At 32.0% G+C, this 25582-nt stretch overlaps 3 protein-coding genes across 5 annotated transcripts in view; 2 read left to right on the plus strand and 1 right to left on the minus strand.

The window, feature by feature from the left end:
- The window catches only part of LOC126919568 (peritrophin-1-like), a 108204-nt gene that overhangs the window by 44941 nt on the left and 37681 nt on the right, over positions 1-25582 (minus strand). The window lies entirely within an intron of this gene.
- Positions 1-25582, plus strand: part of LOC126919669 (uncharacterized) — a 228657-nt gene that overhangs the window by 38354 nt on the left and 164721 nt on the right. The window lies entirely within an intron of this gene.
- Positions 1-25582, plus strand: part of LOC126919561 (tyramine receptor 1-like) — a 100587-nt gene that overhangs the window by 23331 nt on the left and 51674 nt on the right. The window contains exon 1 of one of the 3 annotated variants that reach the window (XM_050728947.1): positions 4341-4593. The exons of the other annotated variants lie outside the window; for them this stretch is intronic. The gene's annotated coding sequence lies outside the window, so the exon portion shown is untranslated. Of the gene's footprint in view, positions 1-4340; positions 4594-25582 lie in introns of those variants that run through there. 3 annotated transcript variants of the gene reach the window in all.

Here is a 25582-nt window from a genome sequence, read left to right on the forward strand (position 1 = left end):
GAGACACGCTCATTACCGTAATGTAAGATCATCATTCCTAAAACGACTTTGAAGCTTTATGTCATTTTGTTCCACTACTTCAATCGTAAATTATACTCAACCTGGATCCTCCAGCTGCAGTCACGATGTTTACGATCTTAGGTTTGCAATAAATCTTGGAACACGATTGAACTAATCTCGAGACAGCGTAGATGATGTTAAAGTTTTGAAAAATATCCGCTTTGATACATTGTTCGTACGTGAGATAGCGATTTCTAAAGCGTTTTTTCAGTGTTTCCCGACGTTCAATATCCTAACATTATTTTAATATTATTTCAATATTAATCTAAGTGTTAATTGATTTTATTATCATTGCGTAAGGGCTAAGCTATTATTTAGAAATTTAGAAATTTTATGAAATATAGTATAGAAATATTCTGATGTTCTATTTTGAAGATATTTAAAGATATGTTAATATTAAACAAAATTTCTTTTAAATCAAAATCAGACATTAATGATTCTCCGGGTTTATTATCAGGTAAATATCATATAGGACAAAGAGAAGATCAAAGGAATAATTATAAATAGGAGAAAATTAAAAACAAATTTCGATCAATCCGATATTAAAGGTGTATTGCATTGAAATACAATCGTGTGGAAGATATCGGGTATTTACTTTTGAAATAAAAAATTTCGTTCAGGAAACGAGGAATGATACGAAACCTATATCAGTCTATTTAGATAACGTCGCCGAATATTTGCACCGAAATCGTGCAATATGCGTATATATATGTATATATATATATATATATATATATTTATTTATTTATTTCTATTGGTTGGCAGAGATCAGTCGTTTATGTGTATATAGATGCAACTTCCATAACGTTATCGCGGTTCGCACAGCATGTTTCAACTATATTTCATATTCATGGGAATCTTTTAGTACATTTTTAAAATAGTCGGCTGACTTCTTTTCACGTCACAAAATTTGCATTCAACTGTATGTGACTGTAAATGATTTGAATAATCGTGTCTGTCGAAGGTATAGTGTACCTTAAAATAGTTGAAACTAAACAATTATTGTATATTTATATAAACGAGAGATAATTTCATTCGAAGCATATAACTTACTTCTATTGCAAGTATTACATAGAAATGAAAAGTACTTTAATCGATATTATAGTCCGTGCTACTTAAACTCGAAACTGGTATTCACGTCCGTATAGTTACTTACCTATACTACTTGCTGCTATTAATCGAGATACGTAAGCCCTGTTACTCTAGAGAGTATCAATTGCCACTAAATTTACATATAGTGCTTAAACTGTTTTTGTTATAAAGATAGCTATGAAGAATTGTATTTTTTTATTTTAATACTAATAAATAGCAAGACAATTATAGAAGCTATTACATAGTAAAATTGTATAAGATTAAAAAAGATTCAATATTTTGCTTAATCTATATTTCATATCTGTCCATTTATTTTATAAATATATAATCGTCAATTTATCAAGCTGTGTTTTGACACGATATATTAACATGAATATTGAATTGCTTTTGAAATCTAGTAAATCTGTCGTACTATCAGCGACAACAAAAGGTCGGTAAATAATACGCGTTATCAGAAAGTAATTCTATACTAGATTTAATTATCGAGCTATTTATTCAAAACTTAACTATGGATTTTTTTTTAATAAAAATTGAATTGCTTCGGCAGTGATCTTGATAACAACGTTTTATTGTCTTTATTTCGAGAAATATACGTGCCTCTAATAACAAGCTAATATTTTTCTGTTCAATTATGGAGCAAATGATTCTCAAATAATATCTGAATTTAATTTAATGGAAAGTATCATTTTAAACATTATGATTATAGAATGGTATACATATTTAGAATAGTACCGATATTATATGTGGAATTTTTTTATAATTTTCATTTAATAAAATCAATCTGTTTTCCATGGAACAGATAAAATAATATTTGCTTGAAAATTATCATATTCAACTACTATAAAGCGAAACAATTTCTATTGGAACGCAACTGTTTGAGAAAATAAACAAAATTATCAGAATTATCTGAATTGTTTTATACTGACTATTTTACTAGATTTCATTATTGTAATGGGATATATAATAATTATAATTATAATTTATACACTGTAATTTATTCGGCCAATAAAATCTTACCACTTCGCCATTATTTTCAATGTTCATCAATAGTATAATAGCAAAAGATACATAAAATACATTTAACGCTGAATTCGATTTAGCATTTTCCTTTGTTCATAGAATGCCAAGGATTCTAAACTCGTAAGAATGCCGCGATTCAGCTTTAACTCGTAACAGACAAAGAAGAGTGCTAAGTTAAGAGTCGGTCTGATATCTTGAGAAACTGCTTTAGCATATTGGAAGGAACTTTCTTAGAAGGTCAAATATGTACAGGCCGACGCAAATAATAGATTTTCACAAATATTTTATAAACATATATTTTTACAAAAGATAGATAAACAAATAAATATCAAAAAGTAAATATTATATTGTCATAAATTTTGGAATTTTCAATAATTAGTAAACTAATAGTGTACATAAAAAAACCGACTATACATTGTACATATTTTTAGGCTACGTCACGAGTAGACATTTTCTGAATCTTCTTTTTCAGAAGAATCATCAAACTTATTCGTCTTAAGATTGATTATATACATATGCGTATTGTATATATCAAAACTAAAAGAGTAAATTAATTAATTAATTATTAAATAATTAATTACTAACGTAGCTAATTTTTAGTGTATCCAATTTCAATATTTTATTTAATATAAAGTCTAATTCAAATGTACATCAGGTATTTCATTTAAAAGATAAGATTATTGCTGTAGTAAATGTTCTAAGATACTGTTTGAGATTAAGAGAATTATACTCTTGGTGTCAATAACAGCTAGCTTATTCAGGAACTTAAACTAACTTTTAACAGTTATTGTTATTTCATAGCATAACCATAATAGTAGTTAGTTGATTTTACAACACTAAAAGTTTGGCAATAAAAGATATTGGGAACTTTTTAGCTATGCCATTTGTCGATATATAGGTAATATTCAACAGTAGTTACAATTCCAAATACAAAATACAAAAATTCATCTATCAGATAAAACAATATTTTTTAATCCTGAACTTCATGTAAAAATAAAATGCGCGAAAGTTATATTATTCTCATGATTCAGAGAACTCAAGATAAAATCGTTTATATATTTTTTGTTAATAATTCTCGAAAATATTTAGATCACTATATATTTTTTAATTCCTACAATTAGTATACGTATAATGCGCAAAAATTCAAAGGATTAATGTCTTTTAATCATTGTTATAAAAATGATAAGAATTAAAATAGTCGTTATATTTCTGACTTTTCTGCTGCATTATCTATTCTCATTATATAACCAGAAAATACGTGACTTCTGTCTATTTAGCAAATGATAATATAAGTTACGTGCCCTTGTGGTACCTAATGATACAACTTAAAATAAAAAGTATGACAAAATTGCAACGATACTATCTCTAAAGGCCATCTTTGTGAATAAAATTTGCTACGCAATGGTGAAATTACGTATCATTATTACAGTAACTGAAATTAATTGAAAATGTAGAGAAATTTCTTACAGACGATTTGAAATAAAAATAAGCAATGATCGAATGATCAACGAGTTTATCAGCGAAATGGTTCGAATATAACGCGTATTGGAAAATATTCAATTTTTAGATAAAACTATAAATCGTATAAATATAAATCAATCGTATAGGAACTTTTATAACATAAATTATTTTTTATTTATACAAGATAATGTATTATATATGCAACTGATATTTGAGAAATATTTATAAACTGAACTCTAAATAAAAAACGACAAGATCTATTTAGGATACATATCCAAATACGTAACACGAATAAAGATTGATTTATATTTTCATTTATACGATCGAAAGATATCATACGTTTATCTAATTTCATTACTGCTACACTTCAAACGTCCTAAAAATAATCTCTTAAATCCGTCGATAGATAGTCGACATCTGGTAACGCACATTTACGTCTACGATGTACAGCCTCGACAAAATACGCGAAATACAGCAACGTTCGTAGATTTATACTGCGTGAATACGAGTGTGGTACAAAGCGTCATTGAAATCGAATTCCCGTTAGAATTTTGTCTGCTACGTTATCAACTGGTCGTAGAGAATACGTGACTTGTGAGGATTTGGCAAACGATAATGTCTGTTACGTGCTCTCTTGAAACAGGCATCCAGTCACTTTAGAACTTCGGCAAGTATACCAAGCGAATCTCTTTCGTTTCTATTCAGTCGGTCAATAATTCAACCATTCGCTAAACCGCATCGGAAACACCTGTGACAATACTATGTGTGAAATCTTTATCGTATACGCTTTCGTACTTTTTCATTTTCGTTCTGTGAAACAAACATAAACACATGGAGACGAACAATGTACGTAGATACACACGTGGACGAAACAGAAACCGAACGTAATCTTGAGAATTTTCATGAACCTGTTGTGGAAAAGTTGTACAAAAGTAGACGAGGAACATTTCACGGTGAAAGGTAATGTTTTACCTTTAGGAAAAATGTAGATATACTACCATTTAGAAGTAGAACCTCGATTGCCGGAATTAATTATGTTACACGTTATTTAAATTATCGAATTTTTCGAATATAATTCAATTAAGTTGCATAAAATTCAAAATTCTTCCTCATGAGATTTGTGCACTTGTACCAAGATTTCTTAAAATTAAAAATTCTTAAAATTAAAAAAGCTTTTTTAAAAAATACTGGTAGATTATTGGTTATCGTATGCCTTTTTTAAAAAATTAGGTACATGCTTCCAAATCTTTTTCTATTAGATATATTAGAGCATGTATATTCTTGAAATGGTGACCATAAACCCTGTAAGGTGCTGTACACGTCAGTAAGTTGTTCCGTTTCAAGAAGTGTCGATATTTGATAGGTTCTACCGCTTGACATTGGGTTTACGACTAGTCTTGTGTCTATTCCGTTAGTAGCAAGTGAACATAAAGTACAGAATTGATCGAAGTTGTGAGATGAAATCGTTGTGCTTGTAGAGAAAGGTATGGTTTCGATTGAAAATACCAGTTTACGAAGAAAGGAAATGAAGCTTGTAAAGATGAAATAAAACAAGTTGAAAGTATACAAATATCTGATTTAGGAAATACGACTATTATGAAATTCAATTAAAAAAAGGTATAAAAGAAAATATCGTGTATCCTACTACGTATAGTTTGTAATAAGCATAAGTTTTTGTATTTTTTATGATATCTAAACGATAGTAATGCAATGCTTTTAAACAACGAATCTGAATTTCAAAGTTGCTTGTTAATTTTATTACGATAAGAAGTAAAATCGTTGTTGGTTTTTTCATTTGTAATTTTTTAGTACAATTACAAGATCTTTAAATTTTATCTCAATTTGTATAACAACGTCGAGAACTTTCATCTCCATAGAACTTTTATATATAGCCAGATGTATTGTAAATGTCTTCATTGTTTAATTACTAAATGATTTATAATAGTCTAATGTATTTCGTTAATTACGTATTTTTGATGAATGGGGTTAATAAATGTATCTGCCGATTAATCTTTACATTATTGATCATTGACTGGATAATGATCAGCTCACGGGTACCACTCTGCAACTACTAATTGATATAATTTACAGACCGTAATAGCGTATTAAATTACGTTCAAAAGTTGCATAGAACCAAGGCATAATGTGATATTCTAATCGCATGAACTGGATGAATTTACCAAACTTTGAGTTTAGGAATTTCATAATAGTACATCTTCCCATGCAAGCGCTTTTTAGGACCTTGAATATGTGAACACTTCAATTCAAATTTATCGTGGTAATATCTTTTAAAATGGGAATATCGTATAACCTCTCCTACCTGAACACCTATTATCAGAATGTGTACCTTACTATCCGAACACTCTGTTCTTCAAACGTTCTATTATAAGGAGACCGTGTAAGTGCAAGCACATGGTTCAATTTAAATTTAGTAGTAGTATTTATACAGTATTCTATTAGGTCATCCCATAAGTTCGTTCCGTTTTTCGAGCGGTTATATACGTTAAGTTTGTTTACATATCTTTCAGTTTCATGAAAAAATGTAATCCCCCTCTCGTTGTACAACTTCTTTCCATTTTTCAAGTGCATTGGTCCCTTATCGCCGTATGTTTATAAATCGACACATGAAATGTATACACAAAAGTCGGCACGAACTTATGGGATGACCTAATAATATCGTCGAAATCGAAACAACGCGATATCTTAACTATAGTAGACGAAAGCAATATAATTGAAGTACCATGAAAATATTGCAACACTTTCATGGAAAGTGACATTTCATGGAAAGTCACATTTCACGATGTTACTTTTAATGTCATATAAAAGTATTAAAATATAATATAAATAGTTTAGCAATACGATACCAGTATCATAATTATATTGGTTTGAAACAGATTTGAAAAAGATATTTATTTATTACGAGCATGTACATTGCAAAAGGCATAAAAATATTTGAACAGTCATTTATCAACACGAAGAGCTTGCATCACGAGTAGATTGATCGATGTTGCGAAACACATTGAAGATTACAGCACTAACCAACTCGATTACATTTTTCAATAAAAGTATGACGTTTTATGAATTGAAATATAGTAGAAGAAAAAGAACGTGAAACTTGTTGAAAAGAACGGTAAAACTTGTTGAAAATTTCCAATCATAAAGTTAACAAGAATACCAATCCAAAATTGGACCAACATTGTTGAAGACGTAAACTTCTTCGAACGACTTACTGAAACTACATTGTACATGAAATATTTTGCAGAAAGTAATCTTATTCGCTGAACTTCGATGATTTTACTTGTGTTGGAATAATCAGGACCTTCTAATATCCATGCGTTGCGATGTTATTGGTCCCGTAAAGACTGAAAAGGTCGTTCTTTCAGGCATTTAATCGAAAAGTAGGTGGTAGGTACGGCTATATCGCATATTCTTGAAGTTCGCACCAGGTGGTCGTAAAGTTGAATTGCCCACCCACGGAATCCCTTGGAATAAAACCGGAAGGTGCGTTCGCGTCTCGGTAACGAGCACCTGTGCCACCGTGGCTGCTGCTTTCAGCCCTTGAAAACGCGGCTTAGCCCTCACAATCCCGGGTTGCTTTTTATGGGTCCAAATAATCTTCTCGATGAAAAGGGTTTCAGCGAGAGGTTGTTCGCCATTTGAAAGAATTTGTAACAATTTCAACATAGTGGACAGGATAGGGTCACGCGAGAGAAATTTTGGAAGATGTAAGAAAAATGAAGCTGGCAAATCGTAGATTTAATTGAATTTCGTGGTCGTCGTTTAATTTAATCCTTTCTTAAAATGTCTTTTGTTTTCTAATTCTTTTAGGCTATCTTGAATTTGTTTCGATCGGTATCGTTTTCGTATTTGCCAAGGGACGATTACGATATCACATGATTTAAAAGTTCTCGTTTTATTGCTATAAGACTATATACAATATTTCATTCTTTCATTACCATGCAGGTAATATCTTTCTTTCCATATTTAGTCCAATGCGATGAAAAGATATCCTAAACAAAATCAAATATCCCTGCTATTGCTCGAAGACGAATAATCTGTTGAATATTCATTTTGTCTAATGCTACGTTGATGTTCAGTAAACAATTTCATCAATCTTAAGACACATGGCAGTTCCTAAATATAAAATATGCAAATAATTTTAATTTAATACAGTGCAGTGTACATGTGACGGAGAAATGCAAAATAGTAGAAGGAAATGGATGAATTCTGGCAGAATCCGATGGTGCATCTTCCTCTCTGCCCTAACAAGCAGAAGTTGAGTGGATGACCCAAATCCTGAAACAGCTCGTTCGTAATTAGCAATAAAAATGAGGAAAAAAACTAGAGCGACTGCTAGGCGACATAAAGCGGGCATGCAACAAGAAACAAAAACGAGATTTTTCTGCCGGGCACGCTAAACGAGGAATGACTAGTGTTGTTTAGGAGGAGAAAGTAAGGTATTCTAAATAAGAAAATTTTGGAATACGTTACCTCGTTTTATATGATGAATTACAAAATATCAAAATACATATATCTTTTCAACGCACTTTGCTCGTTTACCTATCTCTAATCTATCAGAAATTGCTAGATGAACGTACATGGCAGGATACTAATATTACTTAATGCGGTAAATGCTAATTTATGATGCCTGTAGGCATCGGGAATATTACAAATCACAACTACATATTACATTTCCTCGCGTTAAATTCCTCGTTTACATAGTCCGAAATCGCTTTACTGTCGATAATTATTCGCCTAGTAATAGTTTATTATTAACAGTTTCGACAGCGTCAATTTCTTGGAAAATACGGGCACAGGTGAACGAAATCAATTTACGAAACGCTAGGGGACTCGGATATTAAATTCTCTGGAATACATAAATCATAAAGTTTCAATATCAAATTCGTTCGGATCATGTTCTTGGTTCTCCATCGGTTGGGATTTTGTTAACGGGAATAATTCTAATTAAATTTCTCGCCGAATATACTATATAAGTTAGAACATTAATTATCACCAACGATAATCTGTTAGAACAACAGGACGAGAGATTGGACATTAGAAATTCGTATCAACATCGAATTTCGTATTTAAATAAATAGAAAAGGAGATACTCAGGTAAATTGTACATGATGTATATTATATATGTACATGCGCGTAATAGCTCGTTATTTGTTGCTAAAAACCGTGCATACTAATCAAAATAAAGGTACCAGAAGATAGCAAACGTAAAAATTACGTATGATGTTTCTTTTACTTTTTGATTCTCTCATTTTTTGATTGAATATAGAAGAATAGTTTGAAATTTTACAATTTTAATAATGAGAAATATGATGATTTATATTTATTATACGCAGTTATTACGTATCGATAAAAATTATGTGCGAAGGAAATAAAATAATCACGGTCGTGAATAACATTAGTTTATTTTTACTAGATGCAGTTATTATATGTATATACGTCGATATTACATGCGAAATGAATACTTAAATAAAAACGAAAATTCAATTTACGTACCTTTAAACAATTGGAGCCTAATATCGATAATTTAAGATTCGATGCTATCTCCAAAGAAGAAAATCGAAACAGTTCATATACATGAAATACCAATATATATATATACTGATTATAACAAAGTAGTTATACAAGTTGTTCGAAAAAGTTGGGCTCAATCTTCGACAGCATGCAGTATTCATAAAAGTAATAAAAAAAGACCTTAATAAACGTCTGAATATCACCAATTTCGAAGTTGTAATAGGTTTTTCAAGTATGAGTTGTAACCGCATAACACGCTTTATTGTCTGTGTCCATATATTTTCAAATTGTCAAGTAAATCGTTAAATCAAGCATAATACCAATATCATTCAGTAACAGTAACAAAAGAATGTACCTTGTCACTTTATTATTGTATCACAGCGTCCATGTGCGCGTAGAATTATTCCTCAGTTTACTCTCACATCATATTTTAACAATGGTTCTATAAGGAAACGCGACGAAAGGTATGTTGAAATGAATGGGAGTCATATTGAACATATGGTACAGGCAGAGGTAGGTAATACTTTACTGATCAGAACGTCTTATATATCTGAAACTAATGATAGGTGAACAGTGTTTACTGTCATTTTTTAAGTTATTTGATCCCAATTTTCTGAAACATTCTACATGTCATAAAATATAAGATATTAAGAATCGATTAATTGATACAGTAAAAAAGTTGAGTATTTCTACGATATCCATTGTTATATCGAAAGGTACAATTAAAATATAAAAGTTTCAAATAACAAAAAATTGTGTGTATGTATTTTTTTTAGTTTAGAGAAATGTAAAAGGAGAAGATTGTGGTGAAATAATTTTCTCCTTCTTTTTCTTGATTACATCTGTTTCTAAAGAAAAAAAGAACGACTATGAACTCCTTTTTATCTTCATTTGACTTCCTTTCTCGTATAATTATATTGTTGAGAAAAAAATTTAATATCTTTTAATTCAGATAAAAATTTTATTTAAAAAATCGCAATTTGAAAAAGAATCACGTTTGCAATCAAATTTCATGCTATTTCTCTAGCAAAGGTTGAAATGCGTTTATTATAGCTTTTACAGACAGATCTGAATCGGTGAAAACTGTCCTACAAACTGTGTTGTCAAATTTTCAGAATAGTAAAAATCGAAAATAACTTTTCTTTTAGTTCGATGATTCTGAAATTATCACTAAAAAATCTTTACGAAATAGTTATACTTCACGGAATCTTCTTATTCGAACGAACGGAAAAATTTCATATCATATTTTTTATTTATTTTTCCATATAGAATCTCCTATAGCCGATGGTATTACTTCTTCTGCCTCACACAGTATATAAGTCATATCAAACTTTTTAATGAGATTTGGATCAGAAGATTGAGATTACGTATTTGAATCATACGTACTTAAAATTCTCATCTTGTACCAGAACAAAATTCTGACCAATTAATCTTTTGTCTGTAAAGTTAAATCACATGTTACGTTCTACACAATATCGATACGTGTTCTCATACGTATGAGCAGAAATGTATAAGTGATTATACAATAATTAATCTTCATTCAAATTTAAGAACGCCCTGCCATCCGTTGTGTACTCCCTTCATGGATTTCGTACATGATAAATAATTTTATGCAATAATTAATCTTCCTTCGTCCTCAAGAACACTGTGCCAAGCCTTCTATTGTACATATCGTACTGCGTGACATACATACGTCTGTTTATTTCACACGCTACGAAAGTATCCCGCGTTCTAAGTACAATTTTTGGCACATTGTGAGTAAACTTTGTGAAGAACGGTAGCCGAGAACACTGTAGCTTTTAGCGGTTAAGATCCATGCGAATTATTTTGCAAATCTCATTCGTGGTGGAACGGCGCCGGTTTTTATGGCCATTACGCGTGGTCGAGGAAAGTTATTGCTCGTTGCGGGTAGTTTACTAGCTCTAATGCTCCCGCAGAAACCATATATATTTCTACGTAGCGACGATGTCGGTAATGTTTCACTCGGGCCATATAGAAGTTCGATCGTCACTGTTTTGGGAGAACAAACATTTTTGACCGGGCACGCGTACAACTGCAACATGTCGTTCGCTTCTGCTAGCGAAAATCTATTCGAGGAAATGGCGAAAATTGGTTATGATTCAATTGGAAGAATCGGCAAGCGTTTAATCATCGCTGCTACTAGCTCGATAGACGCGTCAAACGATTTCGAAGATTTATAGTGGCTATATTTAATACAATGGCAATATTTTTTGAGTGGAAGATTTATTTTTGGAAAACAGGGACTAATGCTGTGTAAACGTTGATGGGAACGGTGCTAATAGGAATAAAATTCTTCAAAGTTTATAATATGTAATTAATTAATAACAAAAGTTAATTGCTATGCTTGTATTCGAAAGTTACATTTGAAATATTTCAATGAAATAAAGTTTCAATTAGGGGTAATGATTTTATTAACTTTGTTCATTGGTATAAATGAAATTGTTGTAATAAAAAATTGAGGATATTATTTCTCTTTAAGAGACTTTATTTTTTAATTATTTATATAATTAATTATTAGCGGGTGATATTTATTCTAAGCATCAAAAGAATGAGAAAGGTTCTAATAACTTATTTTTTTTATTGTTAGAACAATGAATAAGCTGACAAATGTTCTTCTATATTTCTACTATCTTTCGACAATATCTATAGGGTGTTCCAGAGTATTTGTAACGTTGACTCTAGACATCAAAACGTGGAAAAAATTCATGTTTTAATTCATAAAATCGACTTATAAAATTTCACTTGTTTCGTTGGAAAAATTGCTACTACTATAAAAGCAACAACATTAGCAACTTATAAGGTGAAATTTGCGGCGTATAAAATATCGCTAATAGCGTTAGTTCAATTGAGCGAAAGAGTCCTACGCATATACGAATAAATGAAACACTCACGAATAAGCCATATTTTATTTTATCATCTTCTCGTGCTTTTTGATTTGATCATTTGTAGCTATTGCTTTTTCTATATTATAACACGCGTTATATAACGAATAAAATAAATAATTTGTGACGTTTTGAAAATAATTGGTTTCTCGTTTGTTTGTATGTTTTACACACATATATTGCAGTTACTTGACAATAAACTGCCTTTCCGAATAAAAAAGTACTACAAACAAGCGAACAATTTTAACTTGCAAATTAATTTCATCTTCGAAATATTCTATCATTTGGGAAAATTGTTCATCAATATCAATTTATTACAATAATATTTGTCGCCATTGTTTAAAGTCAGCTCGTAAAAGGAAACTCGTAATAGCCTATACGAGAGCTGTGTCAGGTAGAGTAGAGTAGAATATTTAATACGAAACTACATTATATTCTGCTCAGAGTACATATAAGTCGTGTACAGCGTATGAATCCAAATTCGAGTAGGCGAAAGCGAGATTCGACGAGTGAACAGCGAACAGTTGAGGTGACCAATTAAGATGACGTACAATGGAACTACATAAGTTGTTGTACGTGTACTGGTTGGATTATATGGTGCAACGGCGTTCGTGGCAACGACACAAAGTGGAGGGTGCAAATCGCAAATTACTAGCTACCCTATTGCAAATTTATTCGACCACGTATTTTATTTCGAGACATTGCAATTCCTATCATTTATTTAATCCGCTGTATTCATTTTGCTGAACAATTTTTGCAATTCTATACAACATACAACAGAGAAGAGAGAACGCAAAAAAAGAATACTAAAGATTTAATACAGGTTTTTTAAAATACAAGTCTATCTATATTTGCCTAGATGTTATATTATTCTGATACTAAAATAATAAAATATAACAGAGTCGGAGCGTTCTGTTGTAAATTTAAAGCCTTATAAAAAATTTAGTTTCAATGTACCTGATAGAAAAAGGAGTTTTAAAAACAATTTCCGATATCAAATTGTATTTTAACTAAAAAATTTAACTAAATCAACTTCAATTATAATATGTATAACTGAGATGATACACAGACTGGTTTTTAAATATTACACGACAAAAGGACAAATCTACAAACATTTCAAATAAAACAATTCGTACATGCTCCGTACATTCATAGGCAACAATTTCATCAAAGCAGTCGACAATTACAACTTTCTAATTACAATTACCATTATCATGCAGACCGAGTCTGGATCAGATGTAGTAATTAGACTGGCACACTCGAAGCTTGTTCAGTGAAGCTATTTGACTTGAGAGTCTCGTTGACTCGGGGGTGTGTCGAACGAATTTCCCTTATTGACATTAGAAGTGCGGTAAGCCGATGTTTATTGTATTTCGATGATGACACGGATTCATTCGGCGCGATATCTCCGGTAGAAAAGATACACGGGAAATAGTCCATCGATATTGGCGACGGAACGGTTGGCAGGTCGCGAAACAGCCACGCGAATAGGACGCGCGCTGACTACTTTCTGCATCGTCGATTTCAACCGAACGATTTCTCAATAGGAGAAGAAAAGCCTTTGAAACATCTACCGTGGCCCGTTTCTATCCTTTGACTGTCTAATACTTTCGATATTCCACGAATGAAGATTGTATCGGCAGCTGGTCACCCGTTCACTCGGACAAGTGCAATTTCTTCTTTTCTCCCGCGTGTTTGTTAAAATCTAGTTATGTGGTATTTCTTTATTTCTTTATTTCTGACAGTTAATTGAAGTTCTCACGTTTTATAGTAGTTGGGCGGAGTTTTAATAAATAGTCTTTTGCAATAGAGAGGAAGCAGAGTGGTAATTAGGCTGGATTATGAAAATATTTGTTACCCTTGTAAAAACTGGAAAAATAGAAGTAGAGAGATATTATTAATAATTAGAATTATCAGTGAATTACGGTTTGTCGTGTATTTATGCGAAATTTGATTATTCAAAGATGCACAGGGTGCATACAATTAATAAACAAAAATTTCGTTCGTATTGTTACTACACTTTTTATTCCACAGAATTTGTTAATATATCGTATGCAATTGACGATGATCTTGATAAAACCGATTAGACTTAGTAAAGTTAATCTGTTAATATAAATCTACGTAGAAACTTATAAAACTTTTTATGTTGAAAGACATGGAAAGCTTAAAATTATTTGTCGTTTCATACAACATAATCAATAAACAAAGAATACACAGTAATAATGAAATGGAAGTATTTTGTCATATAGCCTCGTCTCCATGCACATTAAAGATATTTTCAGCTTAGACAAAGCAAGATCACGCGACACGTAGCTGTGTATGGGATAAATATGTATATTTTTATATTTAGATGTTCATTATAGGACGCCTGGGAGCACAAGATGAATAAACATAAGTTTCACTATTATTTCGTTTCTTAGGTTCTCGGTATTTTAGATTAACTTCCGTAAAAAGAAGCGTTTTTATGCATATGCATAATAATGCATCAGCGACTATTTCAAGTATCAAAGAATACCTTCAATTTTTTTCTTTATTAAAAACAATAGAAAGAATTTATAAAACAATAATATACAGTGTTTAAATAAAAATACAAATAAGACATTGTTATTGCAAAGGTGTGAATGGAATAAACATGTACCTGTACAGTCTAAGTTTTATCATGAAAACAATTAAAATAATGAAAAGCTTCCGATTTTCTTTCCTTTTTTTTTCATTCTTCCTAAAATATAACGCACCAACCCATAATATGGAGTTATGTATCATGGTCTATCTTTTTTACTGGAAAATATAAAATCTTGTATATTAAAGATATACTAAGATGGATCAGAAGTGTACCCTTGTAATTCTTTCTTCCTTTCTCTTTCTTCTGTAGATTTGTGCATCATTAGACATCCAAAAGTATTCCTTTGTGCGAAATTATATCAATAAGAGGACGACAAGCATCTTTCTTTTAATACAAACGTGTTCTAAGAAAAAAATAGATAAATGAACGAAAAAAAATGAATAAATCGTGTACAAATTAATTAGCCTCGTTGGGATTTCATATAAAAATCGTTATCTCGCAGTGAGAATTAACAACCCATGATGATAAGTGATAATTATGGGTCTTTAGGCAGTCCATTCTAATTTGTGACATAGCCGGCTCGAAGCCTTCCATTTATTACACAGGATGAGAACGAAATATACGAGCTTCTCATTGCGTAAAATTAGCGAATCGCATCAGCCCTAGTCGGACGAATTGCGCGTTTCTTTTATCTCGCTTCCCTTTGATTACATTGCGACGGATTAGTTTAACATAATCCGGCTTCGCATAAAATTACCCGTCCGTCGTGTTTTTATTTCATGAAACTATATCTTTGTTGCTTTTAATGCTTCCTACTATGTACTCGTTGAAACAGGTAATAGCATACCAAGTGTTCACTTTATTATTCAATTAAGACTTCAATTCAATTAAGAACGCATATTACAAGCATAAGAGTTCCTATCGTTACTGAAAGACGCGTTGAAAGATTTTCATTGCATACAAAATTACTCAGGATGAGAAGAGAACGATTTTGTTTCCTTCAGAATGCCGGGGTATCCAATTTTCACGCGTGAAAGACTCTAACTTTCCTAAGAAAATATTTAAGGTTTCGTCCGAGTTCAGTAACTCACAATGCAATCTTGCTTTGTACTGTTTCACGCTCCTTGAAATAAAGACAGTATGTATCTTTCTAGAGACACATTAAAACGCGAGCACAGTCGATGCTGCTGTTTAAAATGAAAGAGCTTGTGTCTCTTTATTGCATCAATTTTGAGGAAACCTGACTTTTAAAACCCGCTACCGTCCTAAACCTTAATCACTTCTCCCAATGCTACTCATTAAATATTATGGATAGAAAATAAATTTGTTGCCAAAATTTTGAAAATTGTAAGTTAATAACATTTTCGTATACGTTTATAATTCACGCATAACTTAATTTATAATAACACAGGATTAACTAGCAACGTAGTGTACATTAAAACTGCTTCCTTGACTTATCGTGTTCTTTGCATGTACATAGTTTTCTTCCCATGTAGTCATATGCTTTCGTATGCAACGGAAGATAAATTATGTATAAGAAAACAACAAAATGAAACTCGAACGTTCGTAATTTGCACTAAACTTATTTGCAACCATATATGCATTAATTACATATTCTTGAGGCTGACTGATAGAGGAACGAGTGAATGAATTTGTAATAGAAAAATATATTGTAATAAATATATTTAATAAATAAATGTATTATAAGTATAGGTATAAGTATAAGTACAGGTATAGTGTATGCTGATCCAGATCCTCACTTTTTCAGTGTTGCAATACAATAGGATATGATAGGCAGCACGTTCATATATTTATAGCAAAGGACATTACTAAGAAAGTTAACCTTGGTGTGTAGCTCTAGCTGAAGGCTACAAGAAACAGCAATAGAAATCTATCTGTAACCCAAAACAAAATTTATATTCAAGGGCACAATAATATGTTTTGTTGTACTCTCCTTGTTTGTAATTTTTTTTTTTTTTTTTTTTTTTTTGCTTCACTAAATTCTATCTTCTTCGTAACAGCGATGTGCAGGTCGTATGTATACAAAAGGAAAGGTGTAGAGTTTTTCTTGAAGTAATTACTTGAACATACATAGATTAAGATAAATTGAAAAATTATCGATACGTTCGAATGATTCAAACTCGCGCGTCACAGTCGACCAATGGAACGAATCATTTTTCTATCGTTTCTTAAAAATTCAGTCAGAAAATTGTAAACTAGAGACTTCGTCTTTACCATTTTATGTCCTTTTATGGTCGCGAGCAAATTATCGGTTGATTCTTGAAAGCGTTTCACGGTGATTTCAAGCACGTGGTCTTAAGTGGACGTAAATAAACGACAATCGAATTACTGCGGACTAATCTCTCGTAATACGAAGTATTTCCGTTCCCTGTATCGAAATTCTTGGTACAAGTTCTATCGAAGTTGAGAAACAAAACGACTCCGCAACTAATTGCCGCGTTCATCGATTGGAGGCTTGTCTGAACGGAAAATAATTTATCGTTTCTTCTGTGCAATTTATTTGTCTATATAATGTACTTTTTCATAGTTTGACGAGAAATGTTCGCCGCTAGTTTATGTAGCTGGTGTAAATATCGCGAGGTAAACGTGTTCTATCATCTATCTTTCTTTCTATGAAACTGGATGTTTTATGATGAGTAATAGTTTGAAACTTAGAAAGCGCGTGTAAAATATGTTTTTGCAAGATAAAAAATTCTATCGAAAACATGTACATACTTGGTGATATACGATGATGTTTTGCGAGAGGACAATGTCCTTTTTCAAAGAGGTTATATGGAGAACTTTAAAGCTTGCAAAGCTTTTAGAACACTTCAGTTTAGGTCAGTCTCGCTGGTAATTAACATCATCCTAGACTCTCGTAAAATTTGATGTAAATATCCACTAGTCATTTTGTTAAGGAAAACGTAGCTTTTGTGCGGCAACTTTTTCCTTTGTTGCATAATTAAAAGACCAGCGACGTGATTGGAATGTTCCATGTCCTGCTAGAAAGAAACGAATTTCCAAGGAAGTCTTGGGAAGAAATTTTCAGAGACACGAAACGTTTGGGATCAGTTACCGAGGACATTGAATATTTCAAAAGATAAAATATTTAAAACCTCCTTATAATATGCATAAAATGAACATGTTCGCATTTAAAGATGCACATACTTCCTTAACGTAGTGACGTGTTGTAATATTATGATACATAAACTTTAATGATCTCTTACTCTGCTTTAGTAATCCAGAATTCACTACAGTTTTATCTGTAACGTTTTATGTTGAAAATTTATTCATACATATTATAAAATTTGTTCGTATATTATGTTTTAGTTTGTTACACGTGTATAAATACAAAATACACGAAAATCAAGCAACCGTTAACTCAGATAAACGAGATTTATTTTACGCGAATGGATATTACTACAGTCGATATGTTAAATTAATATCATAGGTTTGTCATCATTCGGTGTTGTGGAAATGTTTGTTCGTCAAAGTAAATAAAATAAATAAATCAGATACAGAAAATTTGTTTCGGGTGAATGCAGACTATAATAATCGATATTTTACGGTAACGGAATAAGTTCATCAAAACTTTCGACGACACCGAAATTATTTTTCAAATCATTAAAGATAGTCTTAATTTACGTGTGATTCAACATCGAAGCACGATTTTCTATTTTTAAAATGTTTTCCTTATCAACACGTACGTGTAATTTGAACTTTACATTTCAATGCAAATTAGCTGCAATTTTCTACATTTCGGATAAAAGTGTAATATTGTTGCGCGTTACTCTTGAAATACGTTATCAAGCGTATATTTCACAAATATTCGGGGAAAGTTATCACGGCGCGTTGTTGCTCTCATAAACTTAAAGCGTAACGATCACGACGATGATAATAAATTGCCGTTGTTAACTGCATCGCGAGGAAGATTTAAAAGGATGATGCACGTGAAGCAGCATTAGCGATACGGGCCTGGTCATTAGGAATGCGATTTATGTTCCACCAGATATGCGGCGGCGTCCCGGACAAACCGATTATCAGAGCAAAAACGACGATTGCATCAATCAGTAGAACACGATTTATTGATAATAAATTGAATCTGTTAACCGGAGAGATATCTAGCCCGAACACGGTCATGGAAGTAATTCTGTCATTTTCAACGTTTTCATTCAAGTATGAAACATGCAATATACTCTGAATGTAATGGAAGACGTTAAAAGTAAAAAAAGAAATATCAGCGTATCATAGAAGATTAATTATATGACTAATAAAAAAGTATACGTATTGTTATAATAATATCTCTGATCAGCCGATTTCGAAAGAATATTCGTGTTCGAAATATTCTTGTAACGAGCCATCTTTGGTTAACTGGTTGGATTTTGACGATGTTATATTATTCACGAGTTAGTTCTGAAAAAATATTTCTGACTGAATATCTCTTGCAATTGGGTTTGTGACCAACAATCTCTTCCCAATTGTAACTCTACCGTTTAAGTTGCAGGCGCATGAATACTTGATCACGGAGCAAAGACGTCAGAGCAAAACATAGCCACTTTGGAAGTACAAATAGAATCCTTTTATTGAATATTACTGTATTTAAATCGGGAAAGAATAAATCGGTGGATAATTTAGCCGAGCAAAGCAACGACTAATTTTGGTGTCCTAGTTTTTCACACAGTTCAGTTTATCGACGAGAAGAAAATTGTCGCTGATAGGTCAAGGGTGTAATTACATAATTACGATATTTGTTTGCAATACAAGCACGTGTCTAAAAACTTATCGATTTCTTAATTCGTTTACTCATTATGATGATATTAACCCCTTAACCTACAACTATGGGCATAGCCCGTAGTACGATGATCGGCCCAAATGTAAATATTACGGGCATATCCCGTAGTAAATGATCAGACCAAACGTAAATATTACGGCCATAGCCCGTAGTACGTACTACACAAGTCGTGCGAATGGCTCGAAGGCTGCGCGAGCTTGTTTACGTTTTTGGTCTAAAATTCTCGAACGTAAATCGTAGGTTAAGGGGTTAAATATATCACCTGATAATATACACTTCTTGATTCAAATTGTTTATCAAATCGATATGTTAATTGTTTATTAAATCAGTCGATATGTTAAATATTTATCAAATATTTATTAATATGATCGTATAACAGTTTCCTAAAACACGTACTGCGAAATATTATATATCAAGCAATATACGTCAAGCTTTAGTGGAGTTCAATTGTAGGCTAGCAGAAATAGATGATAATTAAATACTTGATAAATTAGATTTCGGAAGTACCTATGTTACCAAAGTTTGATCAATAGAACGTCGAACACTTTCAACAGCTGCAACTTATCTCGCACGAGTTTCTAAATCTACGCTGATTGAGAATACTTACAATTCAAGATCTTATTTCCACTCTCTAACTTTCCTACCTTTCCTAGAATTTTACGACGTGATAGCACAATGCCAATAGTTTGGCAACTATCTTCTTCGATATAGTTATAAAAAGATATGAGATTCAGCGAGACGATAAAATAGAAAATAAAATTAGAGAAATTATCGATCCTTTTCCGTGTTTGAAAATTTCTACCTTAAAATCACGGAAAAACATGATAAGTGTATTTTTATTAATTCTTCTACTTTAGTGTCTAAAAATATAAAATAATTACAAATGTGGAAACCTCTTTCGAACCAGCTGAATTTATACTTTAGACAAATAATATCTTAATATCTTCAAATGTGGTGAATTTTAAACCCGTTTTAAACTCGTTTCCGTCGATTCATCGTATTCCTTCCCTGCACACTTTTCGATCGATATAAATACTAAACGTCGATATTTTTTACTGCATAATGTGATTTTCTATACATATGCACGTGTTTGTCTTCTTATAGTAATACTTAATAAACGTAAGAAGTTGAATCACAGCCACAACAGCTCGAAAATTTTCTACATAAGTTTGATGATATGGAACATGACAAGAACATATGAATATATACATACAAAACATGCACGTCATGCTTCACACATGCGAATGACTATGACTTGTATTCTTCCTGTATGGCCTTCACTCTGAAAGTAAATTGCTTGAGAAGAACCATCATAGCAAAAGATAATAAAGAATGCTACGTGTGCGTTGAGAAATTGATGTTATACCAAAGTTTGGCATTTCGATACCAAACGTTTAACCAACCGATTTATTTGATTAAATTTTATCAAAAATTCTGAATTCTTTCAGTACGAGAGAAATAGAAATAAGGAAATAGAAACGAATTAAACGCGTTATTTAAAGCACATGGTTATTTCCAAGTTCATGTAGAAGAAGAAAAGTTTCTCGTGGAACAGCTGTGCAAAGCTTCTACGAAAAAAATCAAGATCTCCTTAATTTGCTACGCATTCTCGTGTTAAATTAATGAAGAAATTAATCGGAGAGAGAGCACGTGGTTCCGCGTTACTGTGCATTACGAGCTTAATTACGCAACGCACTCACCTTGCACAAGCAAATTGAAATAAATTAAACCTGCAGGAGTTTGTTTGACAAAGGACTTGTTTCCACATTTTCCTTTACTTTTAATTTGTCCAGCTCAAATACGACTTCCTCTTCTGTCTACGTATAATTTTTGTTATAAAGTGAATAATACAATAATAATATTGCGAGACGCGTGATTCTTTACGGTTTTAAATGGTAAACGACGCATATGTCAGAAAAATCTAAAAATTATTTCTCTGTTGCAAAAAAGTATAAATTTTGCATTGAATTAATTTAAGTAATTTAATGTTATTTTCATATTCATGGTTAATTTGGATTGTGACATAAGCGCAATATGAAATTTATAATAATGGCAATATTCGGTTTAAAGTCGAAGCACGTCTGACAAAGAGTGGGCGATTCTACTGTGGCCGGTCTATATGATATTTGTACCAATCTGCAATATCGTTTTATTCCATTTACTTTCTCATATATATATGTTATATTATATATTATATATCATACAAGAAAATATGTATATATCGTTTAATTTGATTTTGAAATTATTGTAGTTTCTGATATTTTTGTGTTAGCAAAGAAAGAAGTTCAAACGTATGACAACGTATGAATAAACGTGTGAGCGAAAATCTTGAATTACAATTAGATCTAGCATAAAAGTTCCTGTATACATATACAATTGTGAATTTTCAGCTACAATAGATAGATACGTAATTACGGACATCTATATAATGATTCGATATTTAGTGATTCCTAAAATGAGATATTTTGTGAAACAATATAATCCTAGTGAAATTATATGACTAAATATGAAACAACGCAGTGATCAACGAACCTATTAATTTCTATTATCGGAAATGGTTGATAATAATTGATATTAAACGCTATAAATTTAAATTACTATTATATGAATTACATTATATTGTAAATGAGACATTTTAATGAACAATGAACCAAGAATTCAGCTATAGAAACTAAACTTAATATTAATCGTAAGGAGGTTGCCAAAAAATATCTTTTTATTCCTATTAATTCCATTAATCTTTTAAAGTATCACTTACATGAGCGGGTCAAGAATTTCTTTGAAATTTTAAAAATATATACACGACGTTGTATGGTAGAAACGTGTAAATATTTTGCCATTCGTTTTTTGCGTTTATCCTTTAAAACAATTTTCTGCTGTCGATATCTTCCGCTTTTGTTCTTCATCTCCGTAGTGTAAAGTTAACGGAATGTAAACTTGTTCAAAACGAGACGAAATTGCACCACGTGACATGATCGACGGGAGTGTTCGACCTGGAAGTGACAGCGAGTGTATCATGAAATGACAAGTATAGTCTATTGTATATCTAAAGCAATCGCGTGTCGAGAGGATCAGCTAAAGCGATATAATAGAACGTATTAAATTCACCAGAATTATTAACTTTAATATTTAGTGGATATATATTTTTCTAAAGATGAGATTCTTAGATTATGCCTGAATTTATTCAACGTATTTCATCAAATGTTATTTCTCGTTTACGCTGCCATGCATTCAGGCGTAAGAGTGAACTCGTGTTCTGAAGTAGTGGAATAACAAAATTAAACTAATAAAATCGTAAAATAACACGAATTAAACTGGCATCTATCAGAAATGGCTCTGGTACAATTAATACCGTCTGAACCTTGAAAAACAAGGTTGAATATACATATTTATTTTCAGAGTTTCCTGGCAAATATATCCCCGAAATTGTTATTTTCTATATTGACATAGATAAATGTCAAAGGTGAATAGAAATGCTTCTGAATTCGAATGCAGACTTGAAATGCATCCAACATGTTACGTAAACTCTATGAAATGCTATTGTTTGTCTCCATTTCTGCGTCTCGTTCCTTAGCAGTCTATGAGAGGGAGTCTAATGCCTTCCGCTTCAAATGATGCTGATTGAAACTACCAACGTTTTCTAAAAATAACTCCACCTCTCTTACATTGTACCTTTGGCCTGCTCTTCTTTAGAGAACGAACGAACGATACTCCCCTTAATGCCCAAGCATGAATAGAAGTTTGGCAATGACGTGAAATTTCCTGTGAAACCTGAAATCCTCAGCTCCTATAGTCTACATCGATTCTCAAAATGTTTCGAACTGATATTTATTTTATTAATTGGTACGAGTGTTCGTAGTTTTGTATTTTTATTATATTTGTTCATTTTATTAGTTTATTTCTTTAAAGCAGCCAGTTTCATTAACTTCGATCGTTGTGGTTTGAACGAGTATTTATTTCTTCATTAATTTTCGCAATAAAGCAAAATGTTTTGAATAATAAAGAATGTTTATTAGTTTAAAAATAAATTGCAAGAACTGTGACGTGGTCCTAAATTAATAGTAGTTGTAATTAAAAGTTCCTCTAAAGTGAAAATGTTATAGAAAACGACGGTTACACGATAATTACGAATCCTGATGGACATTAAATGGAAAATATTCATCATGAGATAGAATAAGCTTAATTTCATTTTGTTCAGGACTTCGGTAATTGTTTCATGTAAATGATATGAAATATTATCATAAGTATTACGAAATACCATCGCAGATGGTATTAATGGCACATTTTCCCACCATTTACTATGCATACAGATAGATTCGTGTGCAAATATGACTCTTTCAATCATGCAATTCAGCTCTTCGCATTACGCGGCTAATTAATCATTCGTCGTTTGATTGATTATACAAACACGGATATACGGATCATCGAATAATCCAAGGTACAGGAATCAGAACAAACTTTCTTCCCACTAATATCTTCTGGGTCAATATATTTGTGGTTAAGGTATTTTCTCTCATCTCTTATAGATACCAGTTTTTACATTCGTGCAATCAGGCTTTTAATTTCATAAAACATTTTCGTATTAAAGAAACACGATTATAGATATTAAGATCATCGATTGTCTCGTATCGTTGTCGTTACTATCGATTATGGTAGAACACCGTGTATCTGAGTTCTATTCATTAGTACGAAATTTTAGTTAGTGTCCGATTAACTAAACTCCTGCCAATTGAATCCACTTATCTGAACACGAACTCCTATTATTTGAATGAGAAATCATAGATAGCAGGGAGAATCGATGAACTCCTATTATTATATGTATGAACTCCAGTTCCACGAACTGTTTGTTCCTCGACGAGTTCACACAAATGGAGTTCCACTGGTACCCATTACGCTATCTCTATCATATCTATTTAAAAGTGAATAGAAAATTAATAAATAGATCAGTAACGTTATACAGAATATTTACATGTTAGGTCTTGTTTTATTTAAGACTTTGCAAACCTGTCCAAATCTATAATAGTAGTATTATTCGATTTTAAAGGCGAAGCACGTCTGACACTGTACGACTCTACCGTGGCTGGTCTATATGAGATTTTTATCGATCTACAATATTATTTTTCCATTTATTTTCCTATATGTACATATATTGTATACACTGTCTACTATATATATACTATAAGGAAGAATATCAAACTAAAATTGGTACTATGATATAAACCGCAATTTGGAAATATTTTTCCAGTTTATATCATCTCTACTCCTCTTAGTTGGTTAAAAAAAAAAAAAAAAAAAAAAAATATACTGTACGAGAAGTATTTGTACACCATTTATATACCAACTAATCCAGAGATTCCTCGAATGCAACGATTGGTACGTCGAGAGGAGCAAGCTACGCATTGAAAAATCATATCATGTGCGAAGATCGCGAGAGCGAATTCGAATTGTTCCAAAATAACGCGTGATGGAGCAACGTCAGATGTGAAATCTAGCGATTGGCGGACGTTTGAGGATGAATTAGACGTTTCACGGTGGTTACCTATTTGACTCGCGCGTCCTTCAAAACGCTGCTTCAAAAGCAGCGGATTTCCACTCGAATACGATGCCCACGGCTGAGATATTCGCATTTCAGGAAACCGTGAAACTGTCGACTCTTCAGCCTGGTAATATTTGAAAAGATAGCTTTTACTTGACAAAACACGAGTACATATTTATCGTATATACCATGTGTTCTGCATGCGCGACATCCCGAGGCTGTTACGAATTTCCTGTTCAATGTTACACAGTGGGTGGCTCCTTTGGCGGTTCAGCATTTTCCAGCTGGAAGACGCAAAGCGATTTGTAGTGTAGCTCCCGCCGGCGAAGGTCTCCTGTTGCAACCGTTGCGATTCTCTTCCATCCAAGCGATTGGCTCTGTTTAGTCAGAGATGTTCGGTTTAATGATGTATAATTCCGCGTAGTTCGTACTCGCGCATTGACGTTTACCGCAACATATCTCGAATTGACTTTCTTCACGCGGTATGTCGAGTTAGAGAATTTCTTACCAGAATATGCCCCACAATGTGATTTTAACTAGATTGGATTAGTAAGTTTCATTGCACTTTCTGCGAAATGATAGAACGATAGAGTTAAAGTGCATTTCTAACATCGAATGAATCA

Source organism: Bombus affinis, chromosome 8 (assembly GCF_024516045.1).
Source record: "Bombus affinis isolate iyBomAffi1 chromosome 8, iyBomAffi1.2, whole genome shotgun sequence".
Taxonomy (NCBI): domain Eukaryota; kingdom Metazoa; phylum Arthropoda; class Insecta; order Hymenoptera; family Apidae; genus Bombus; species Bombus affinis.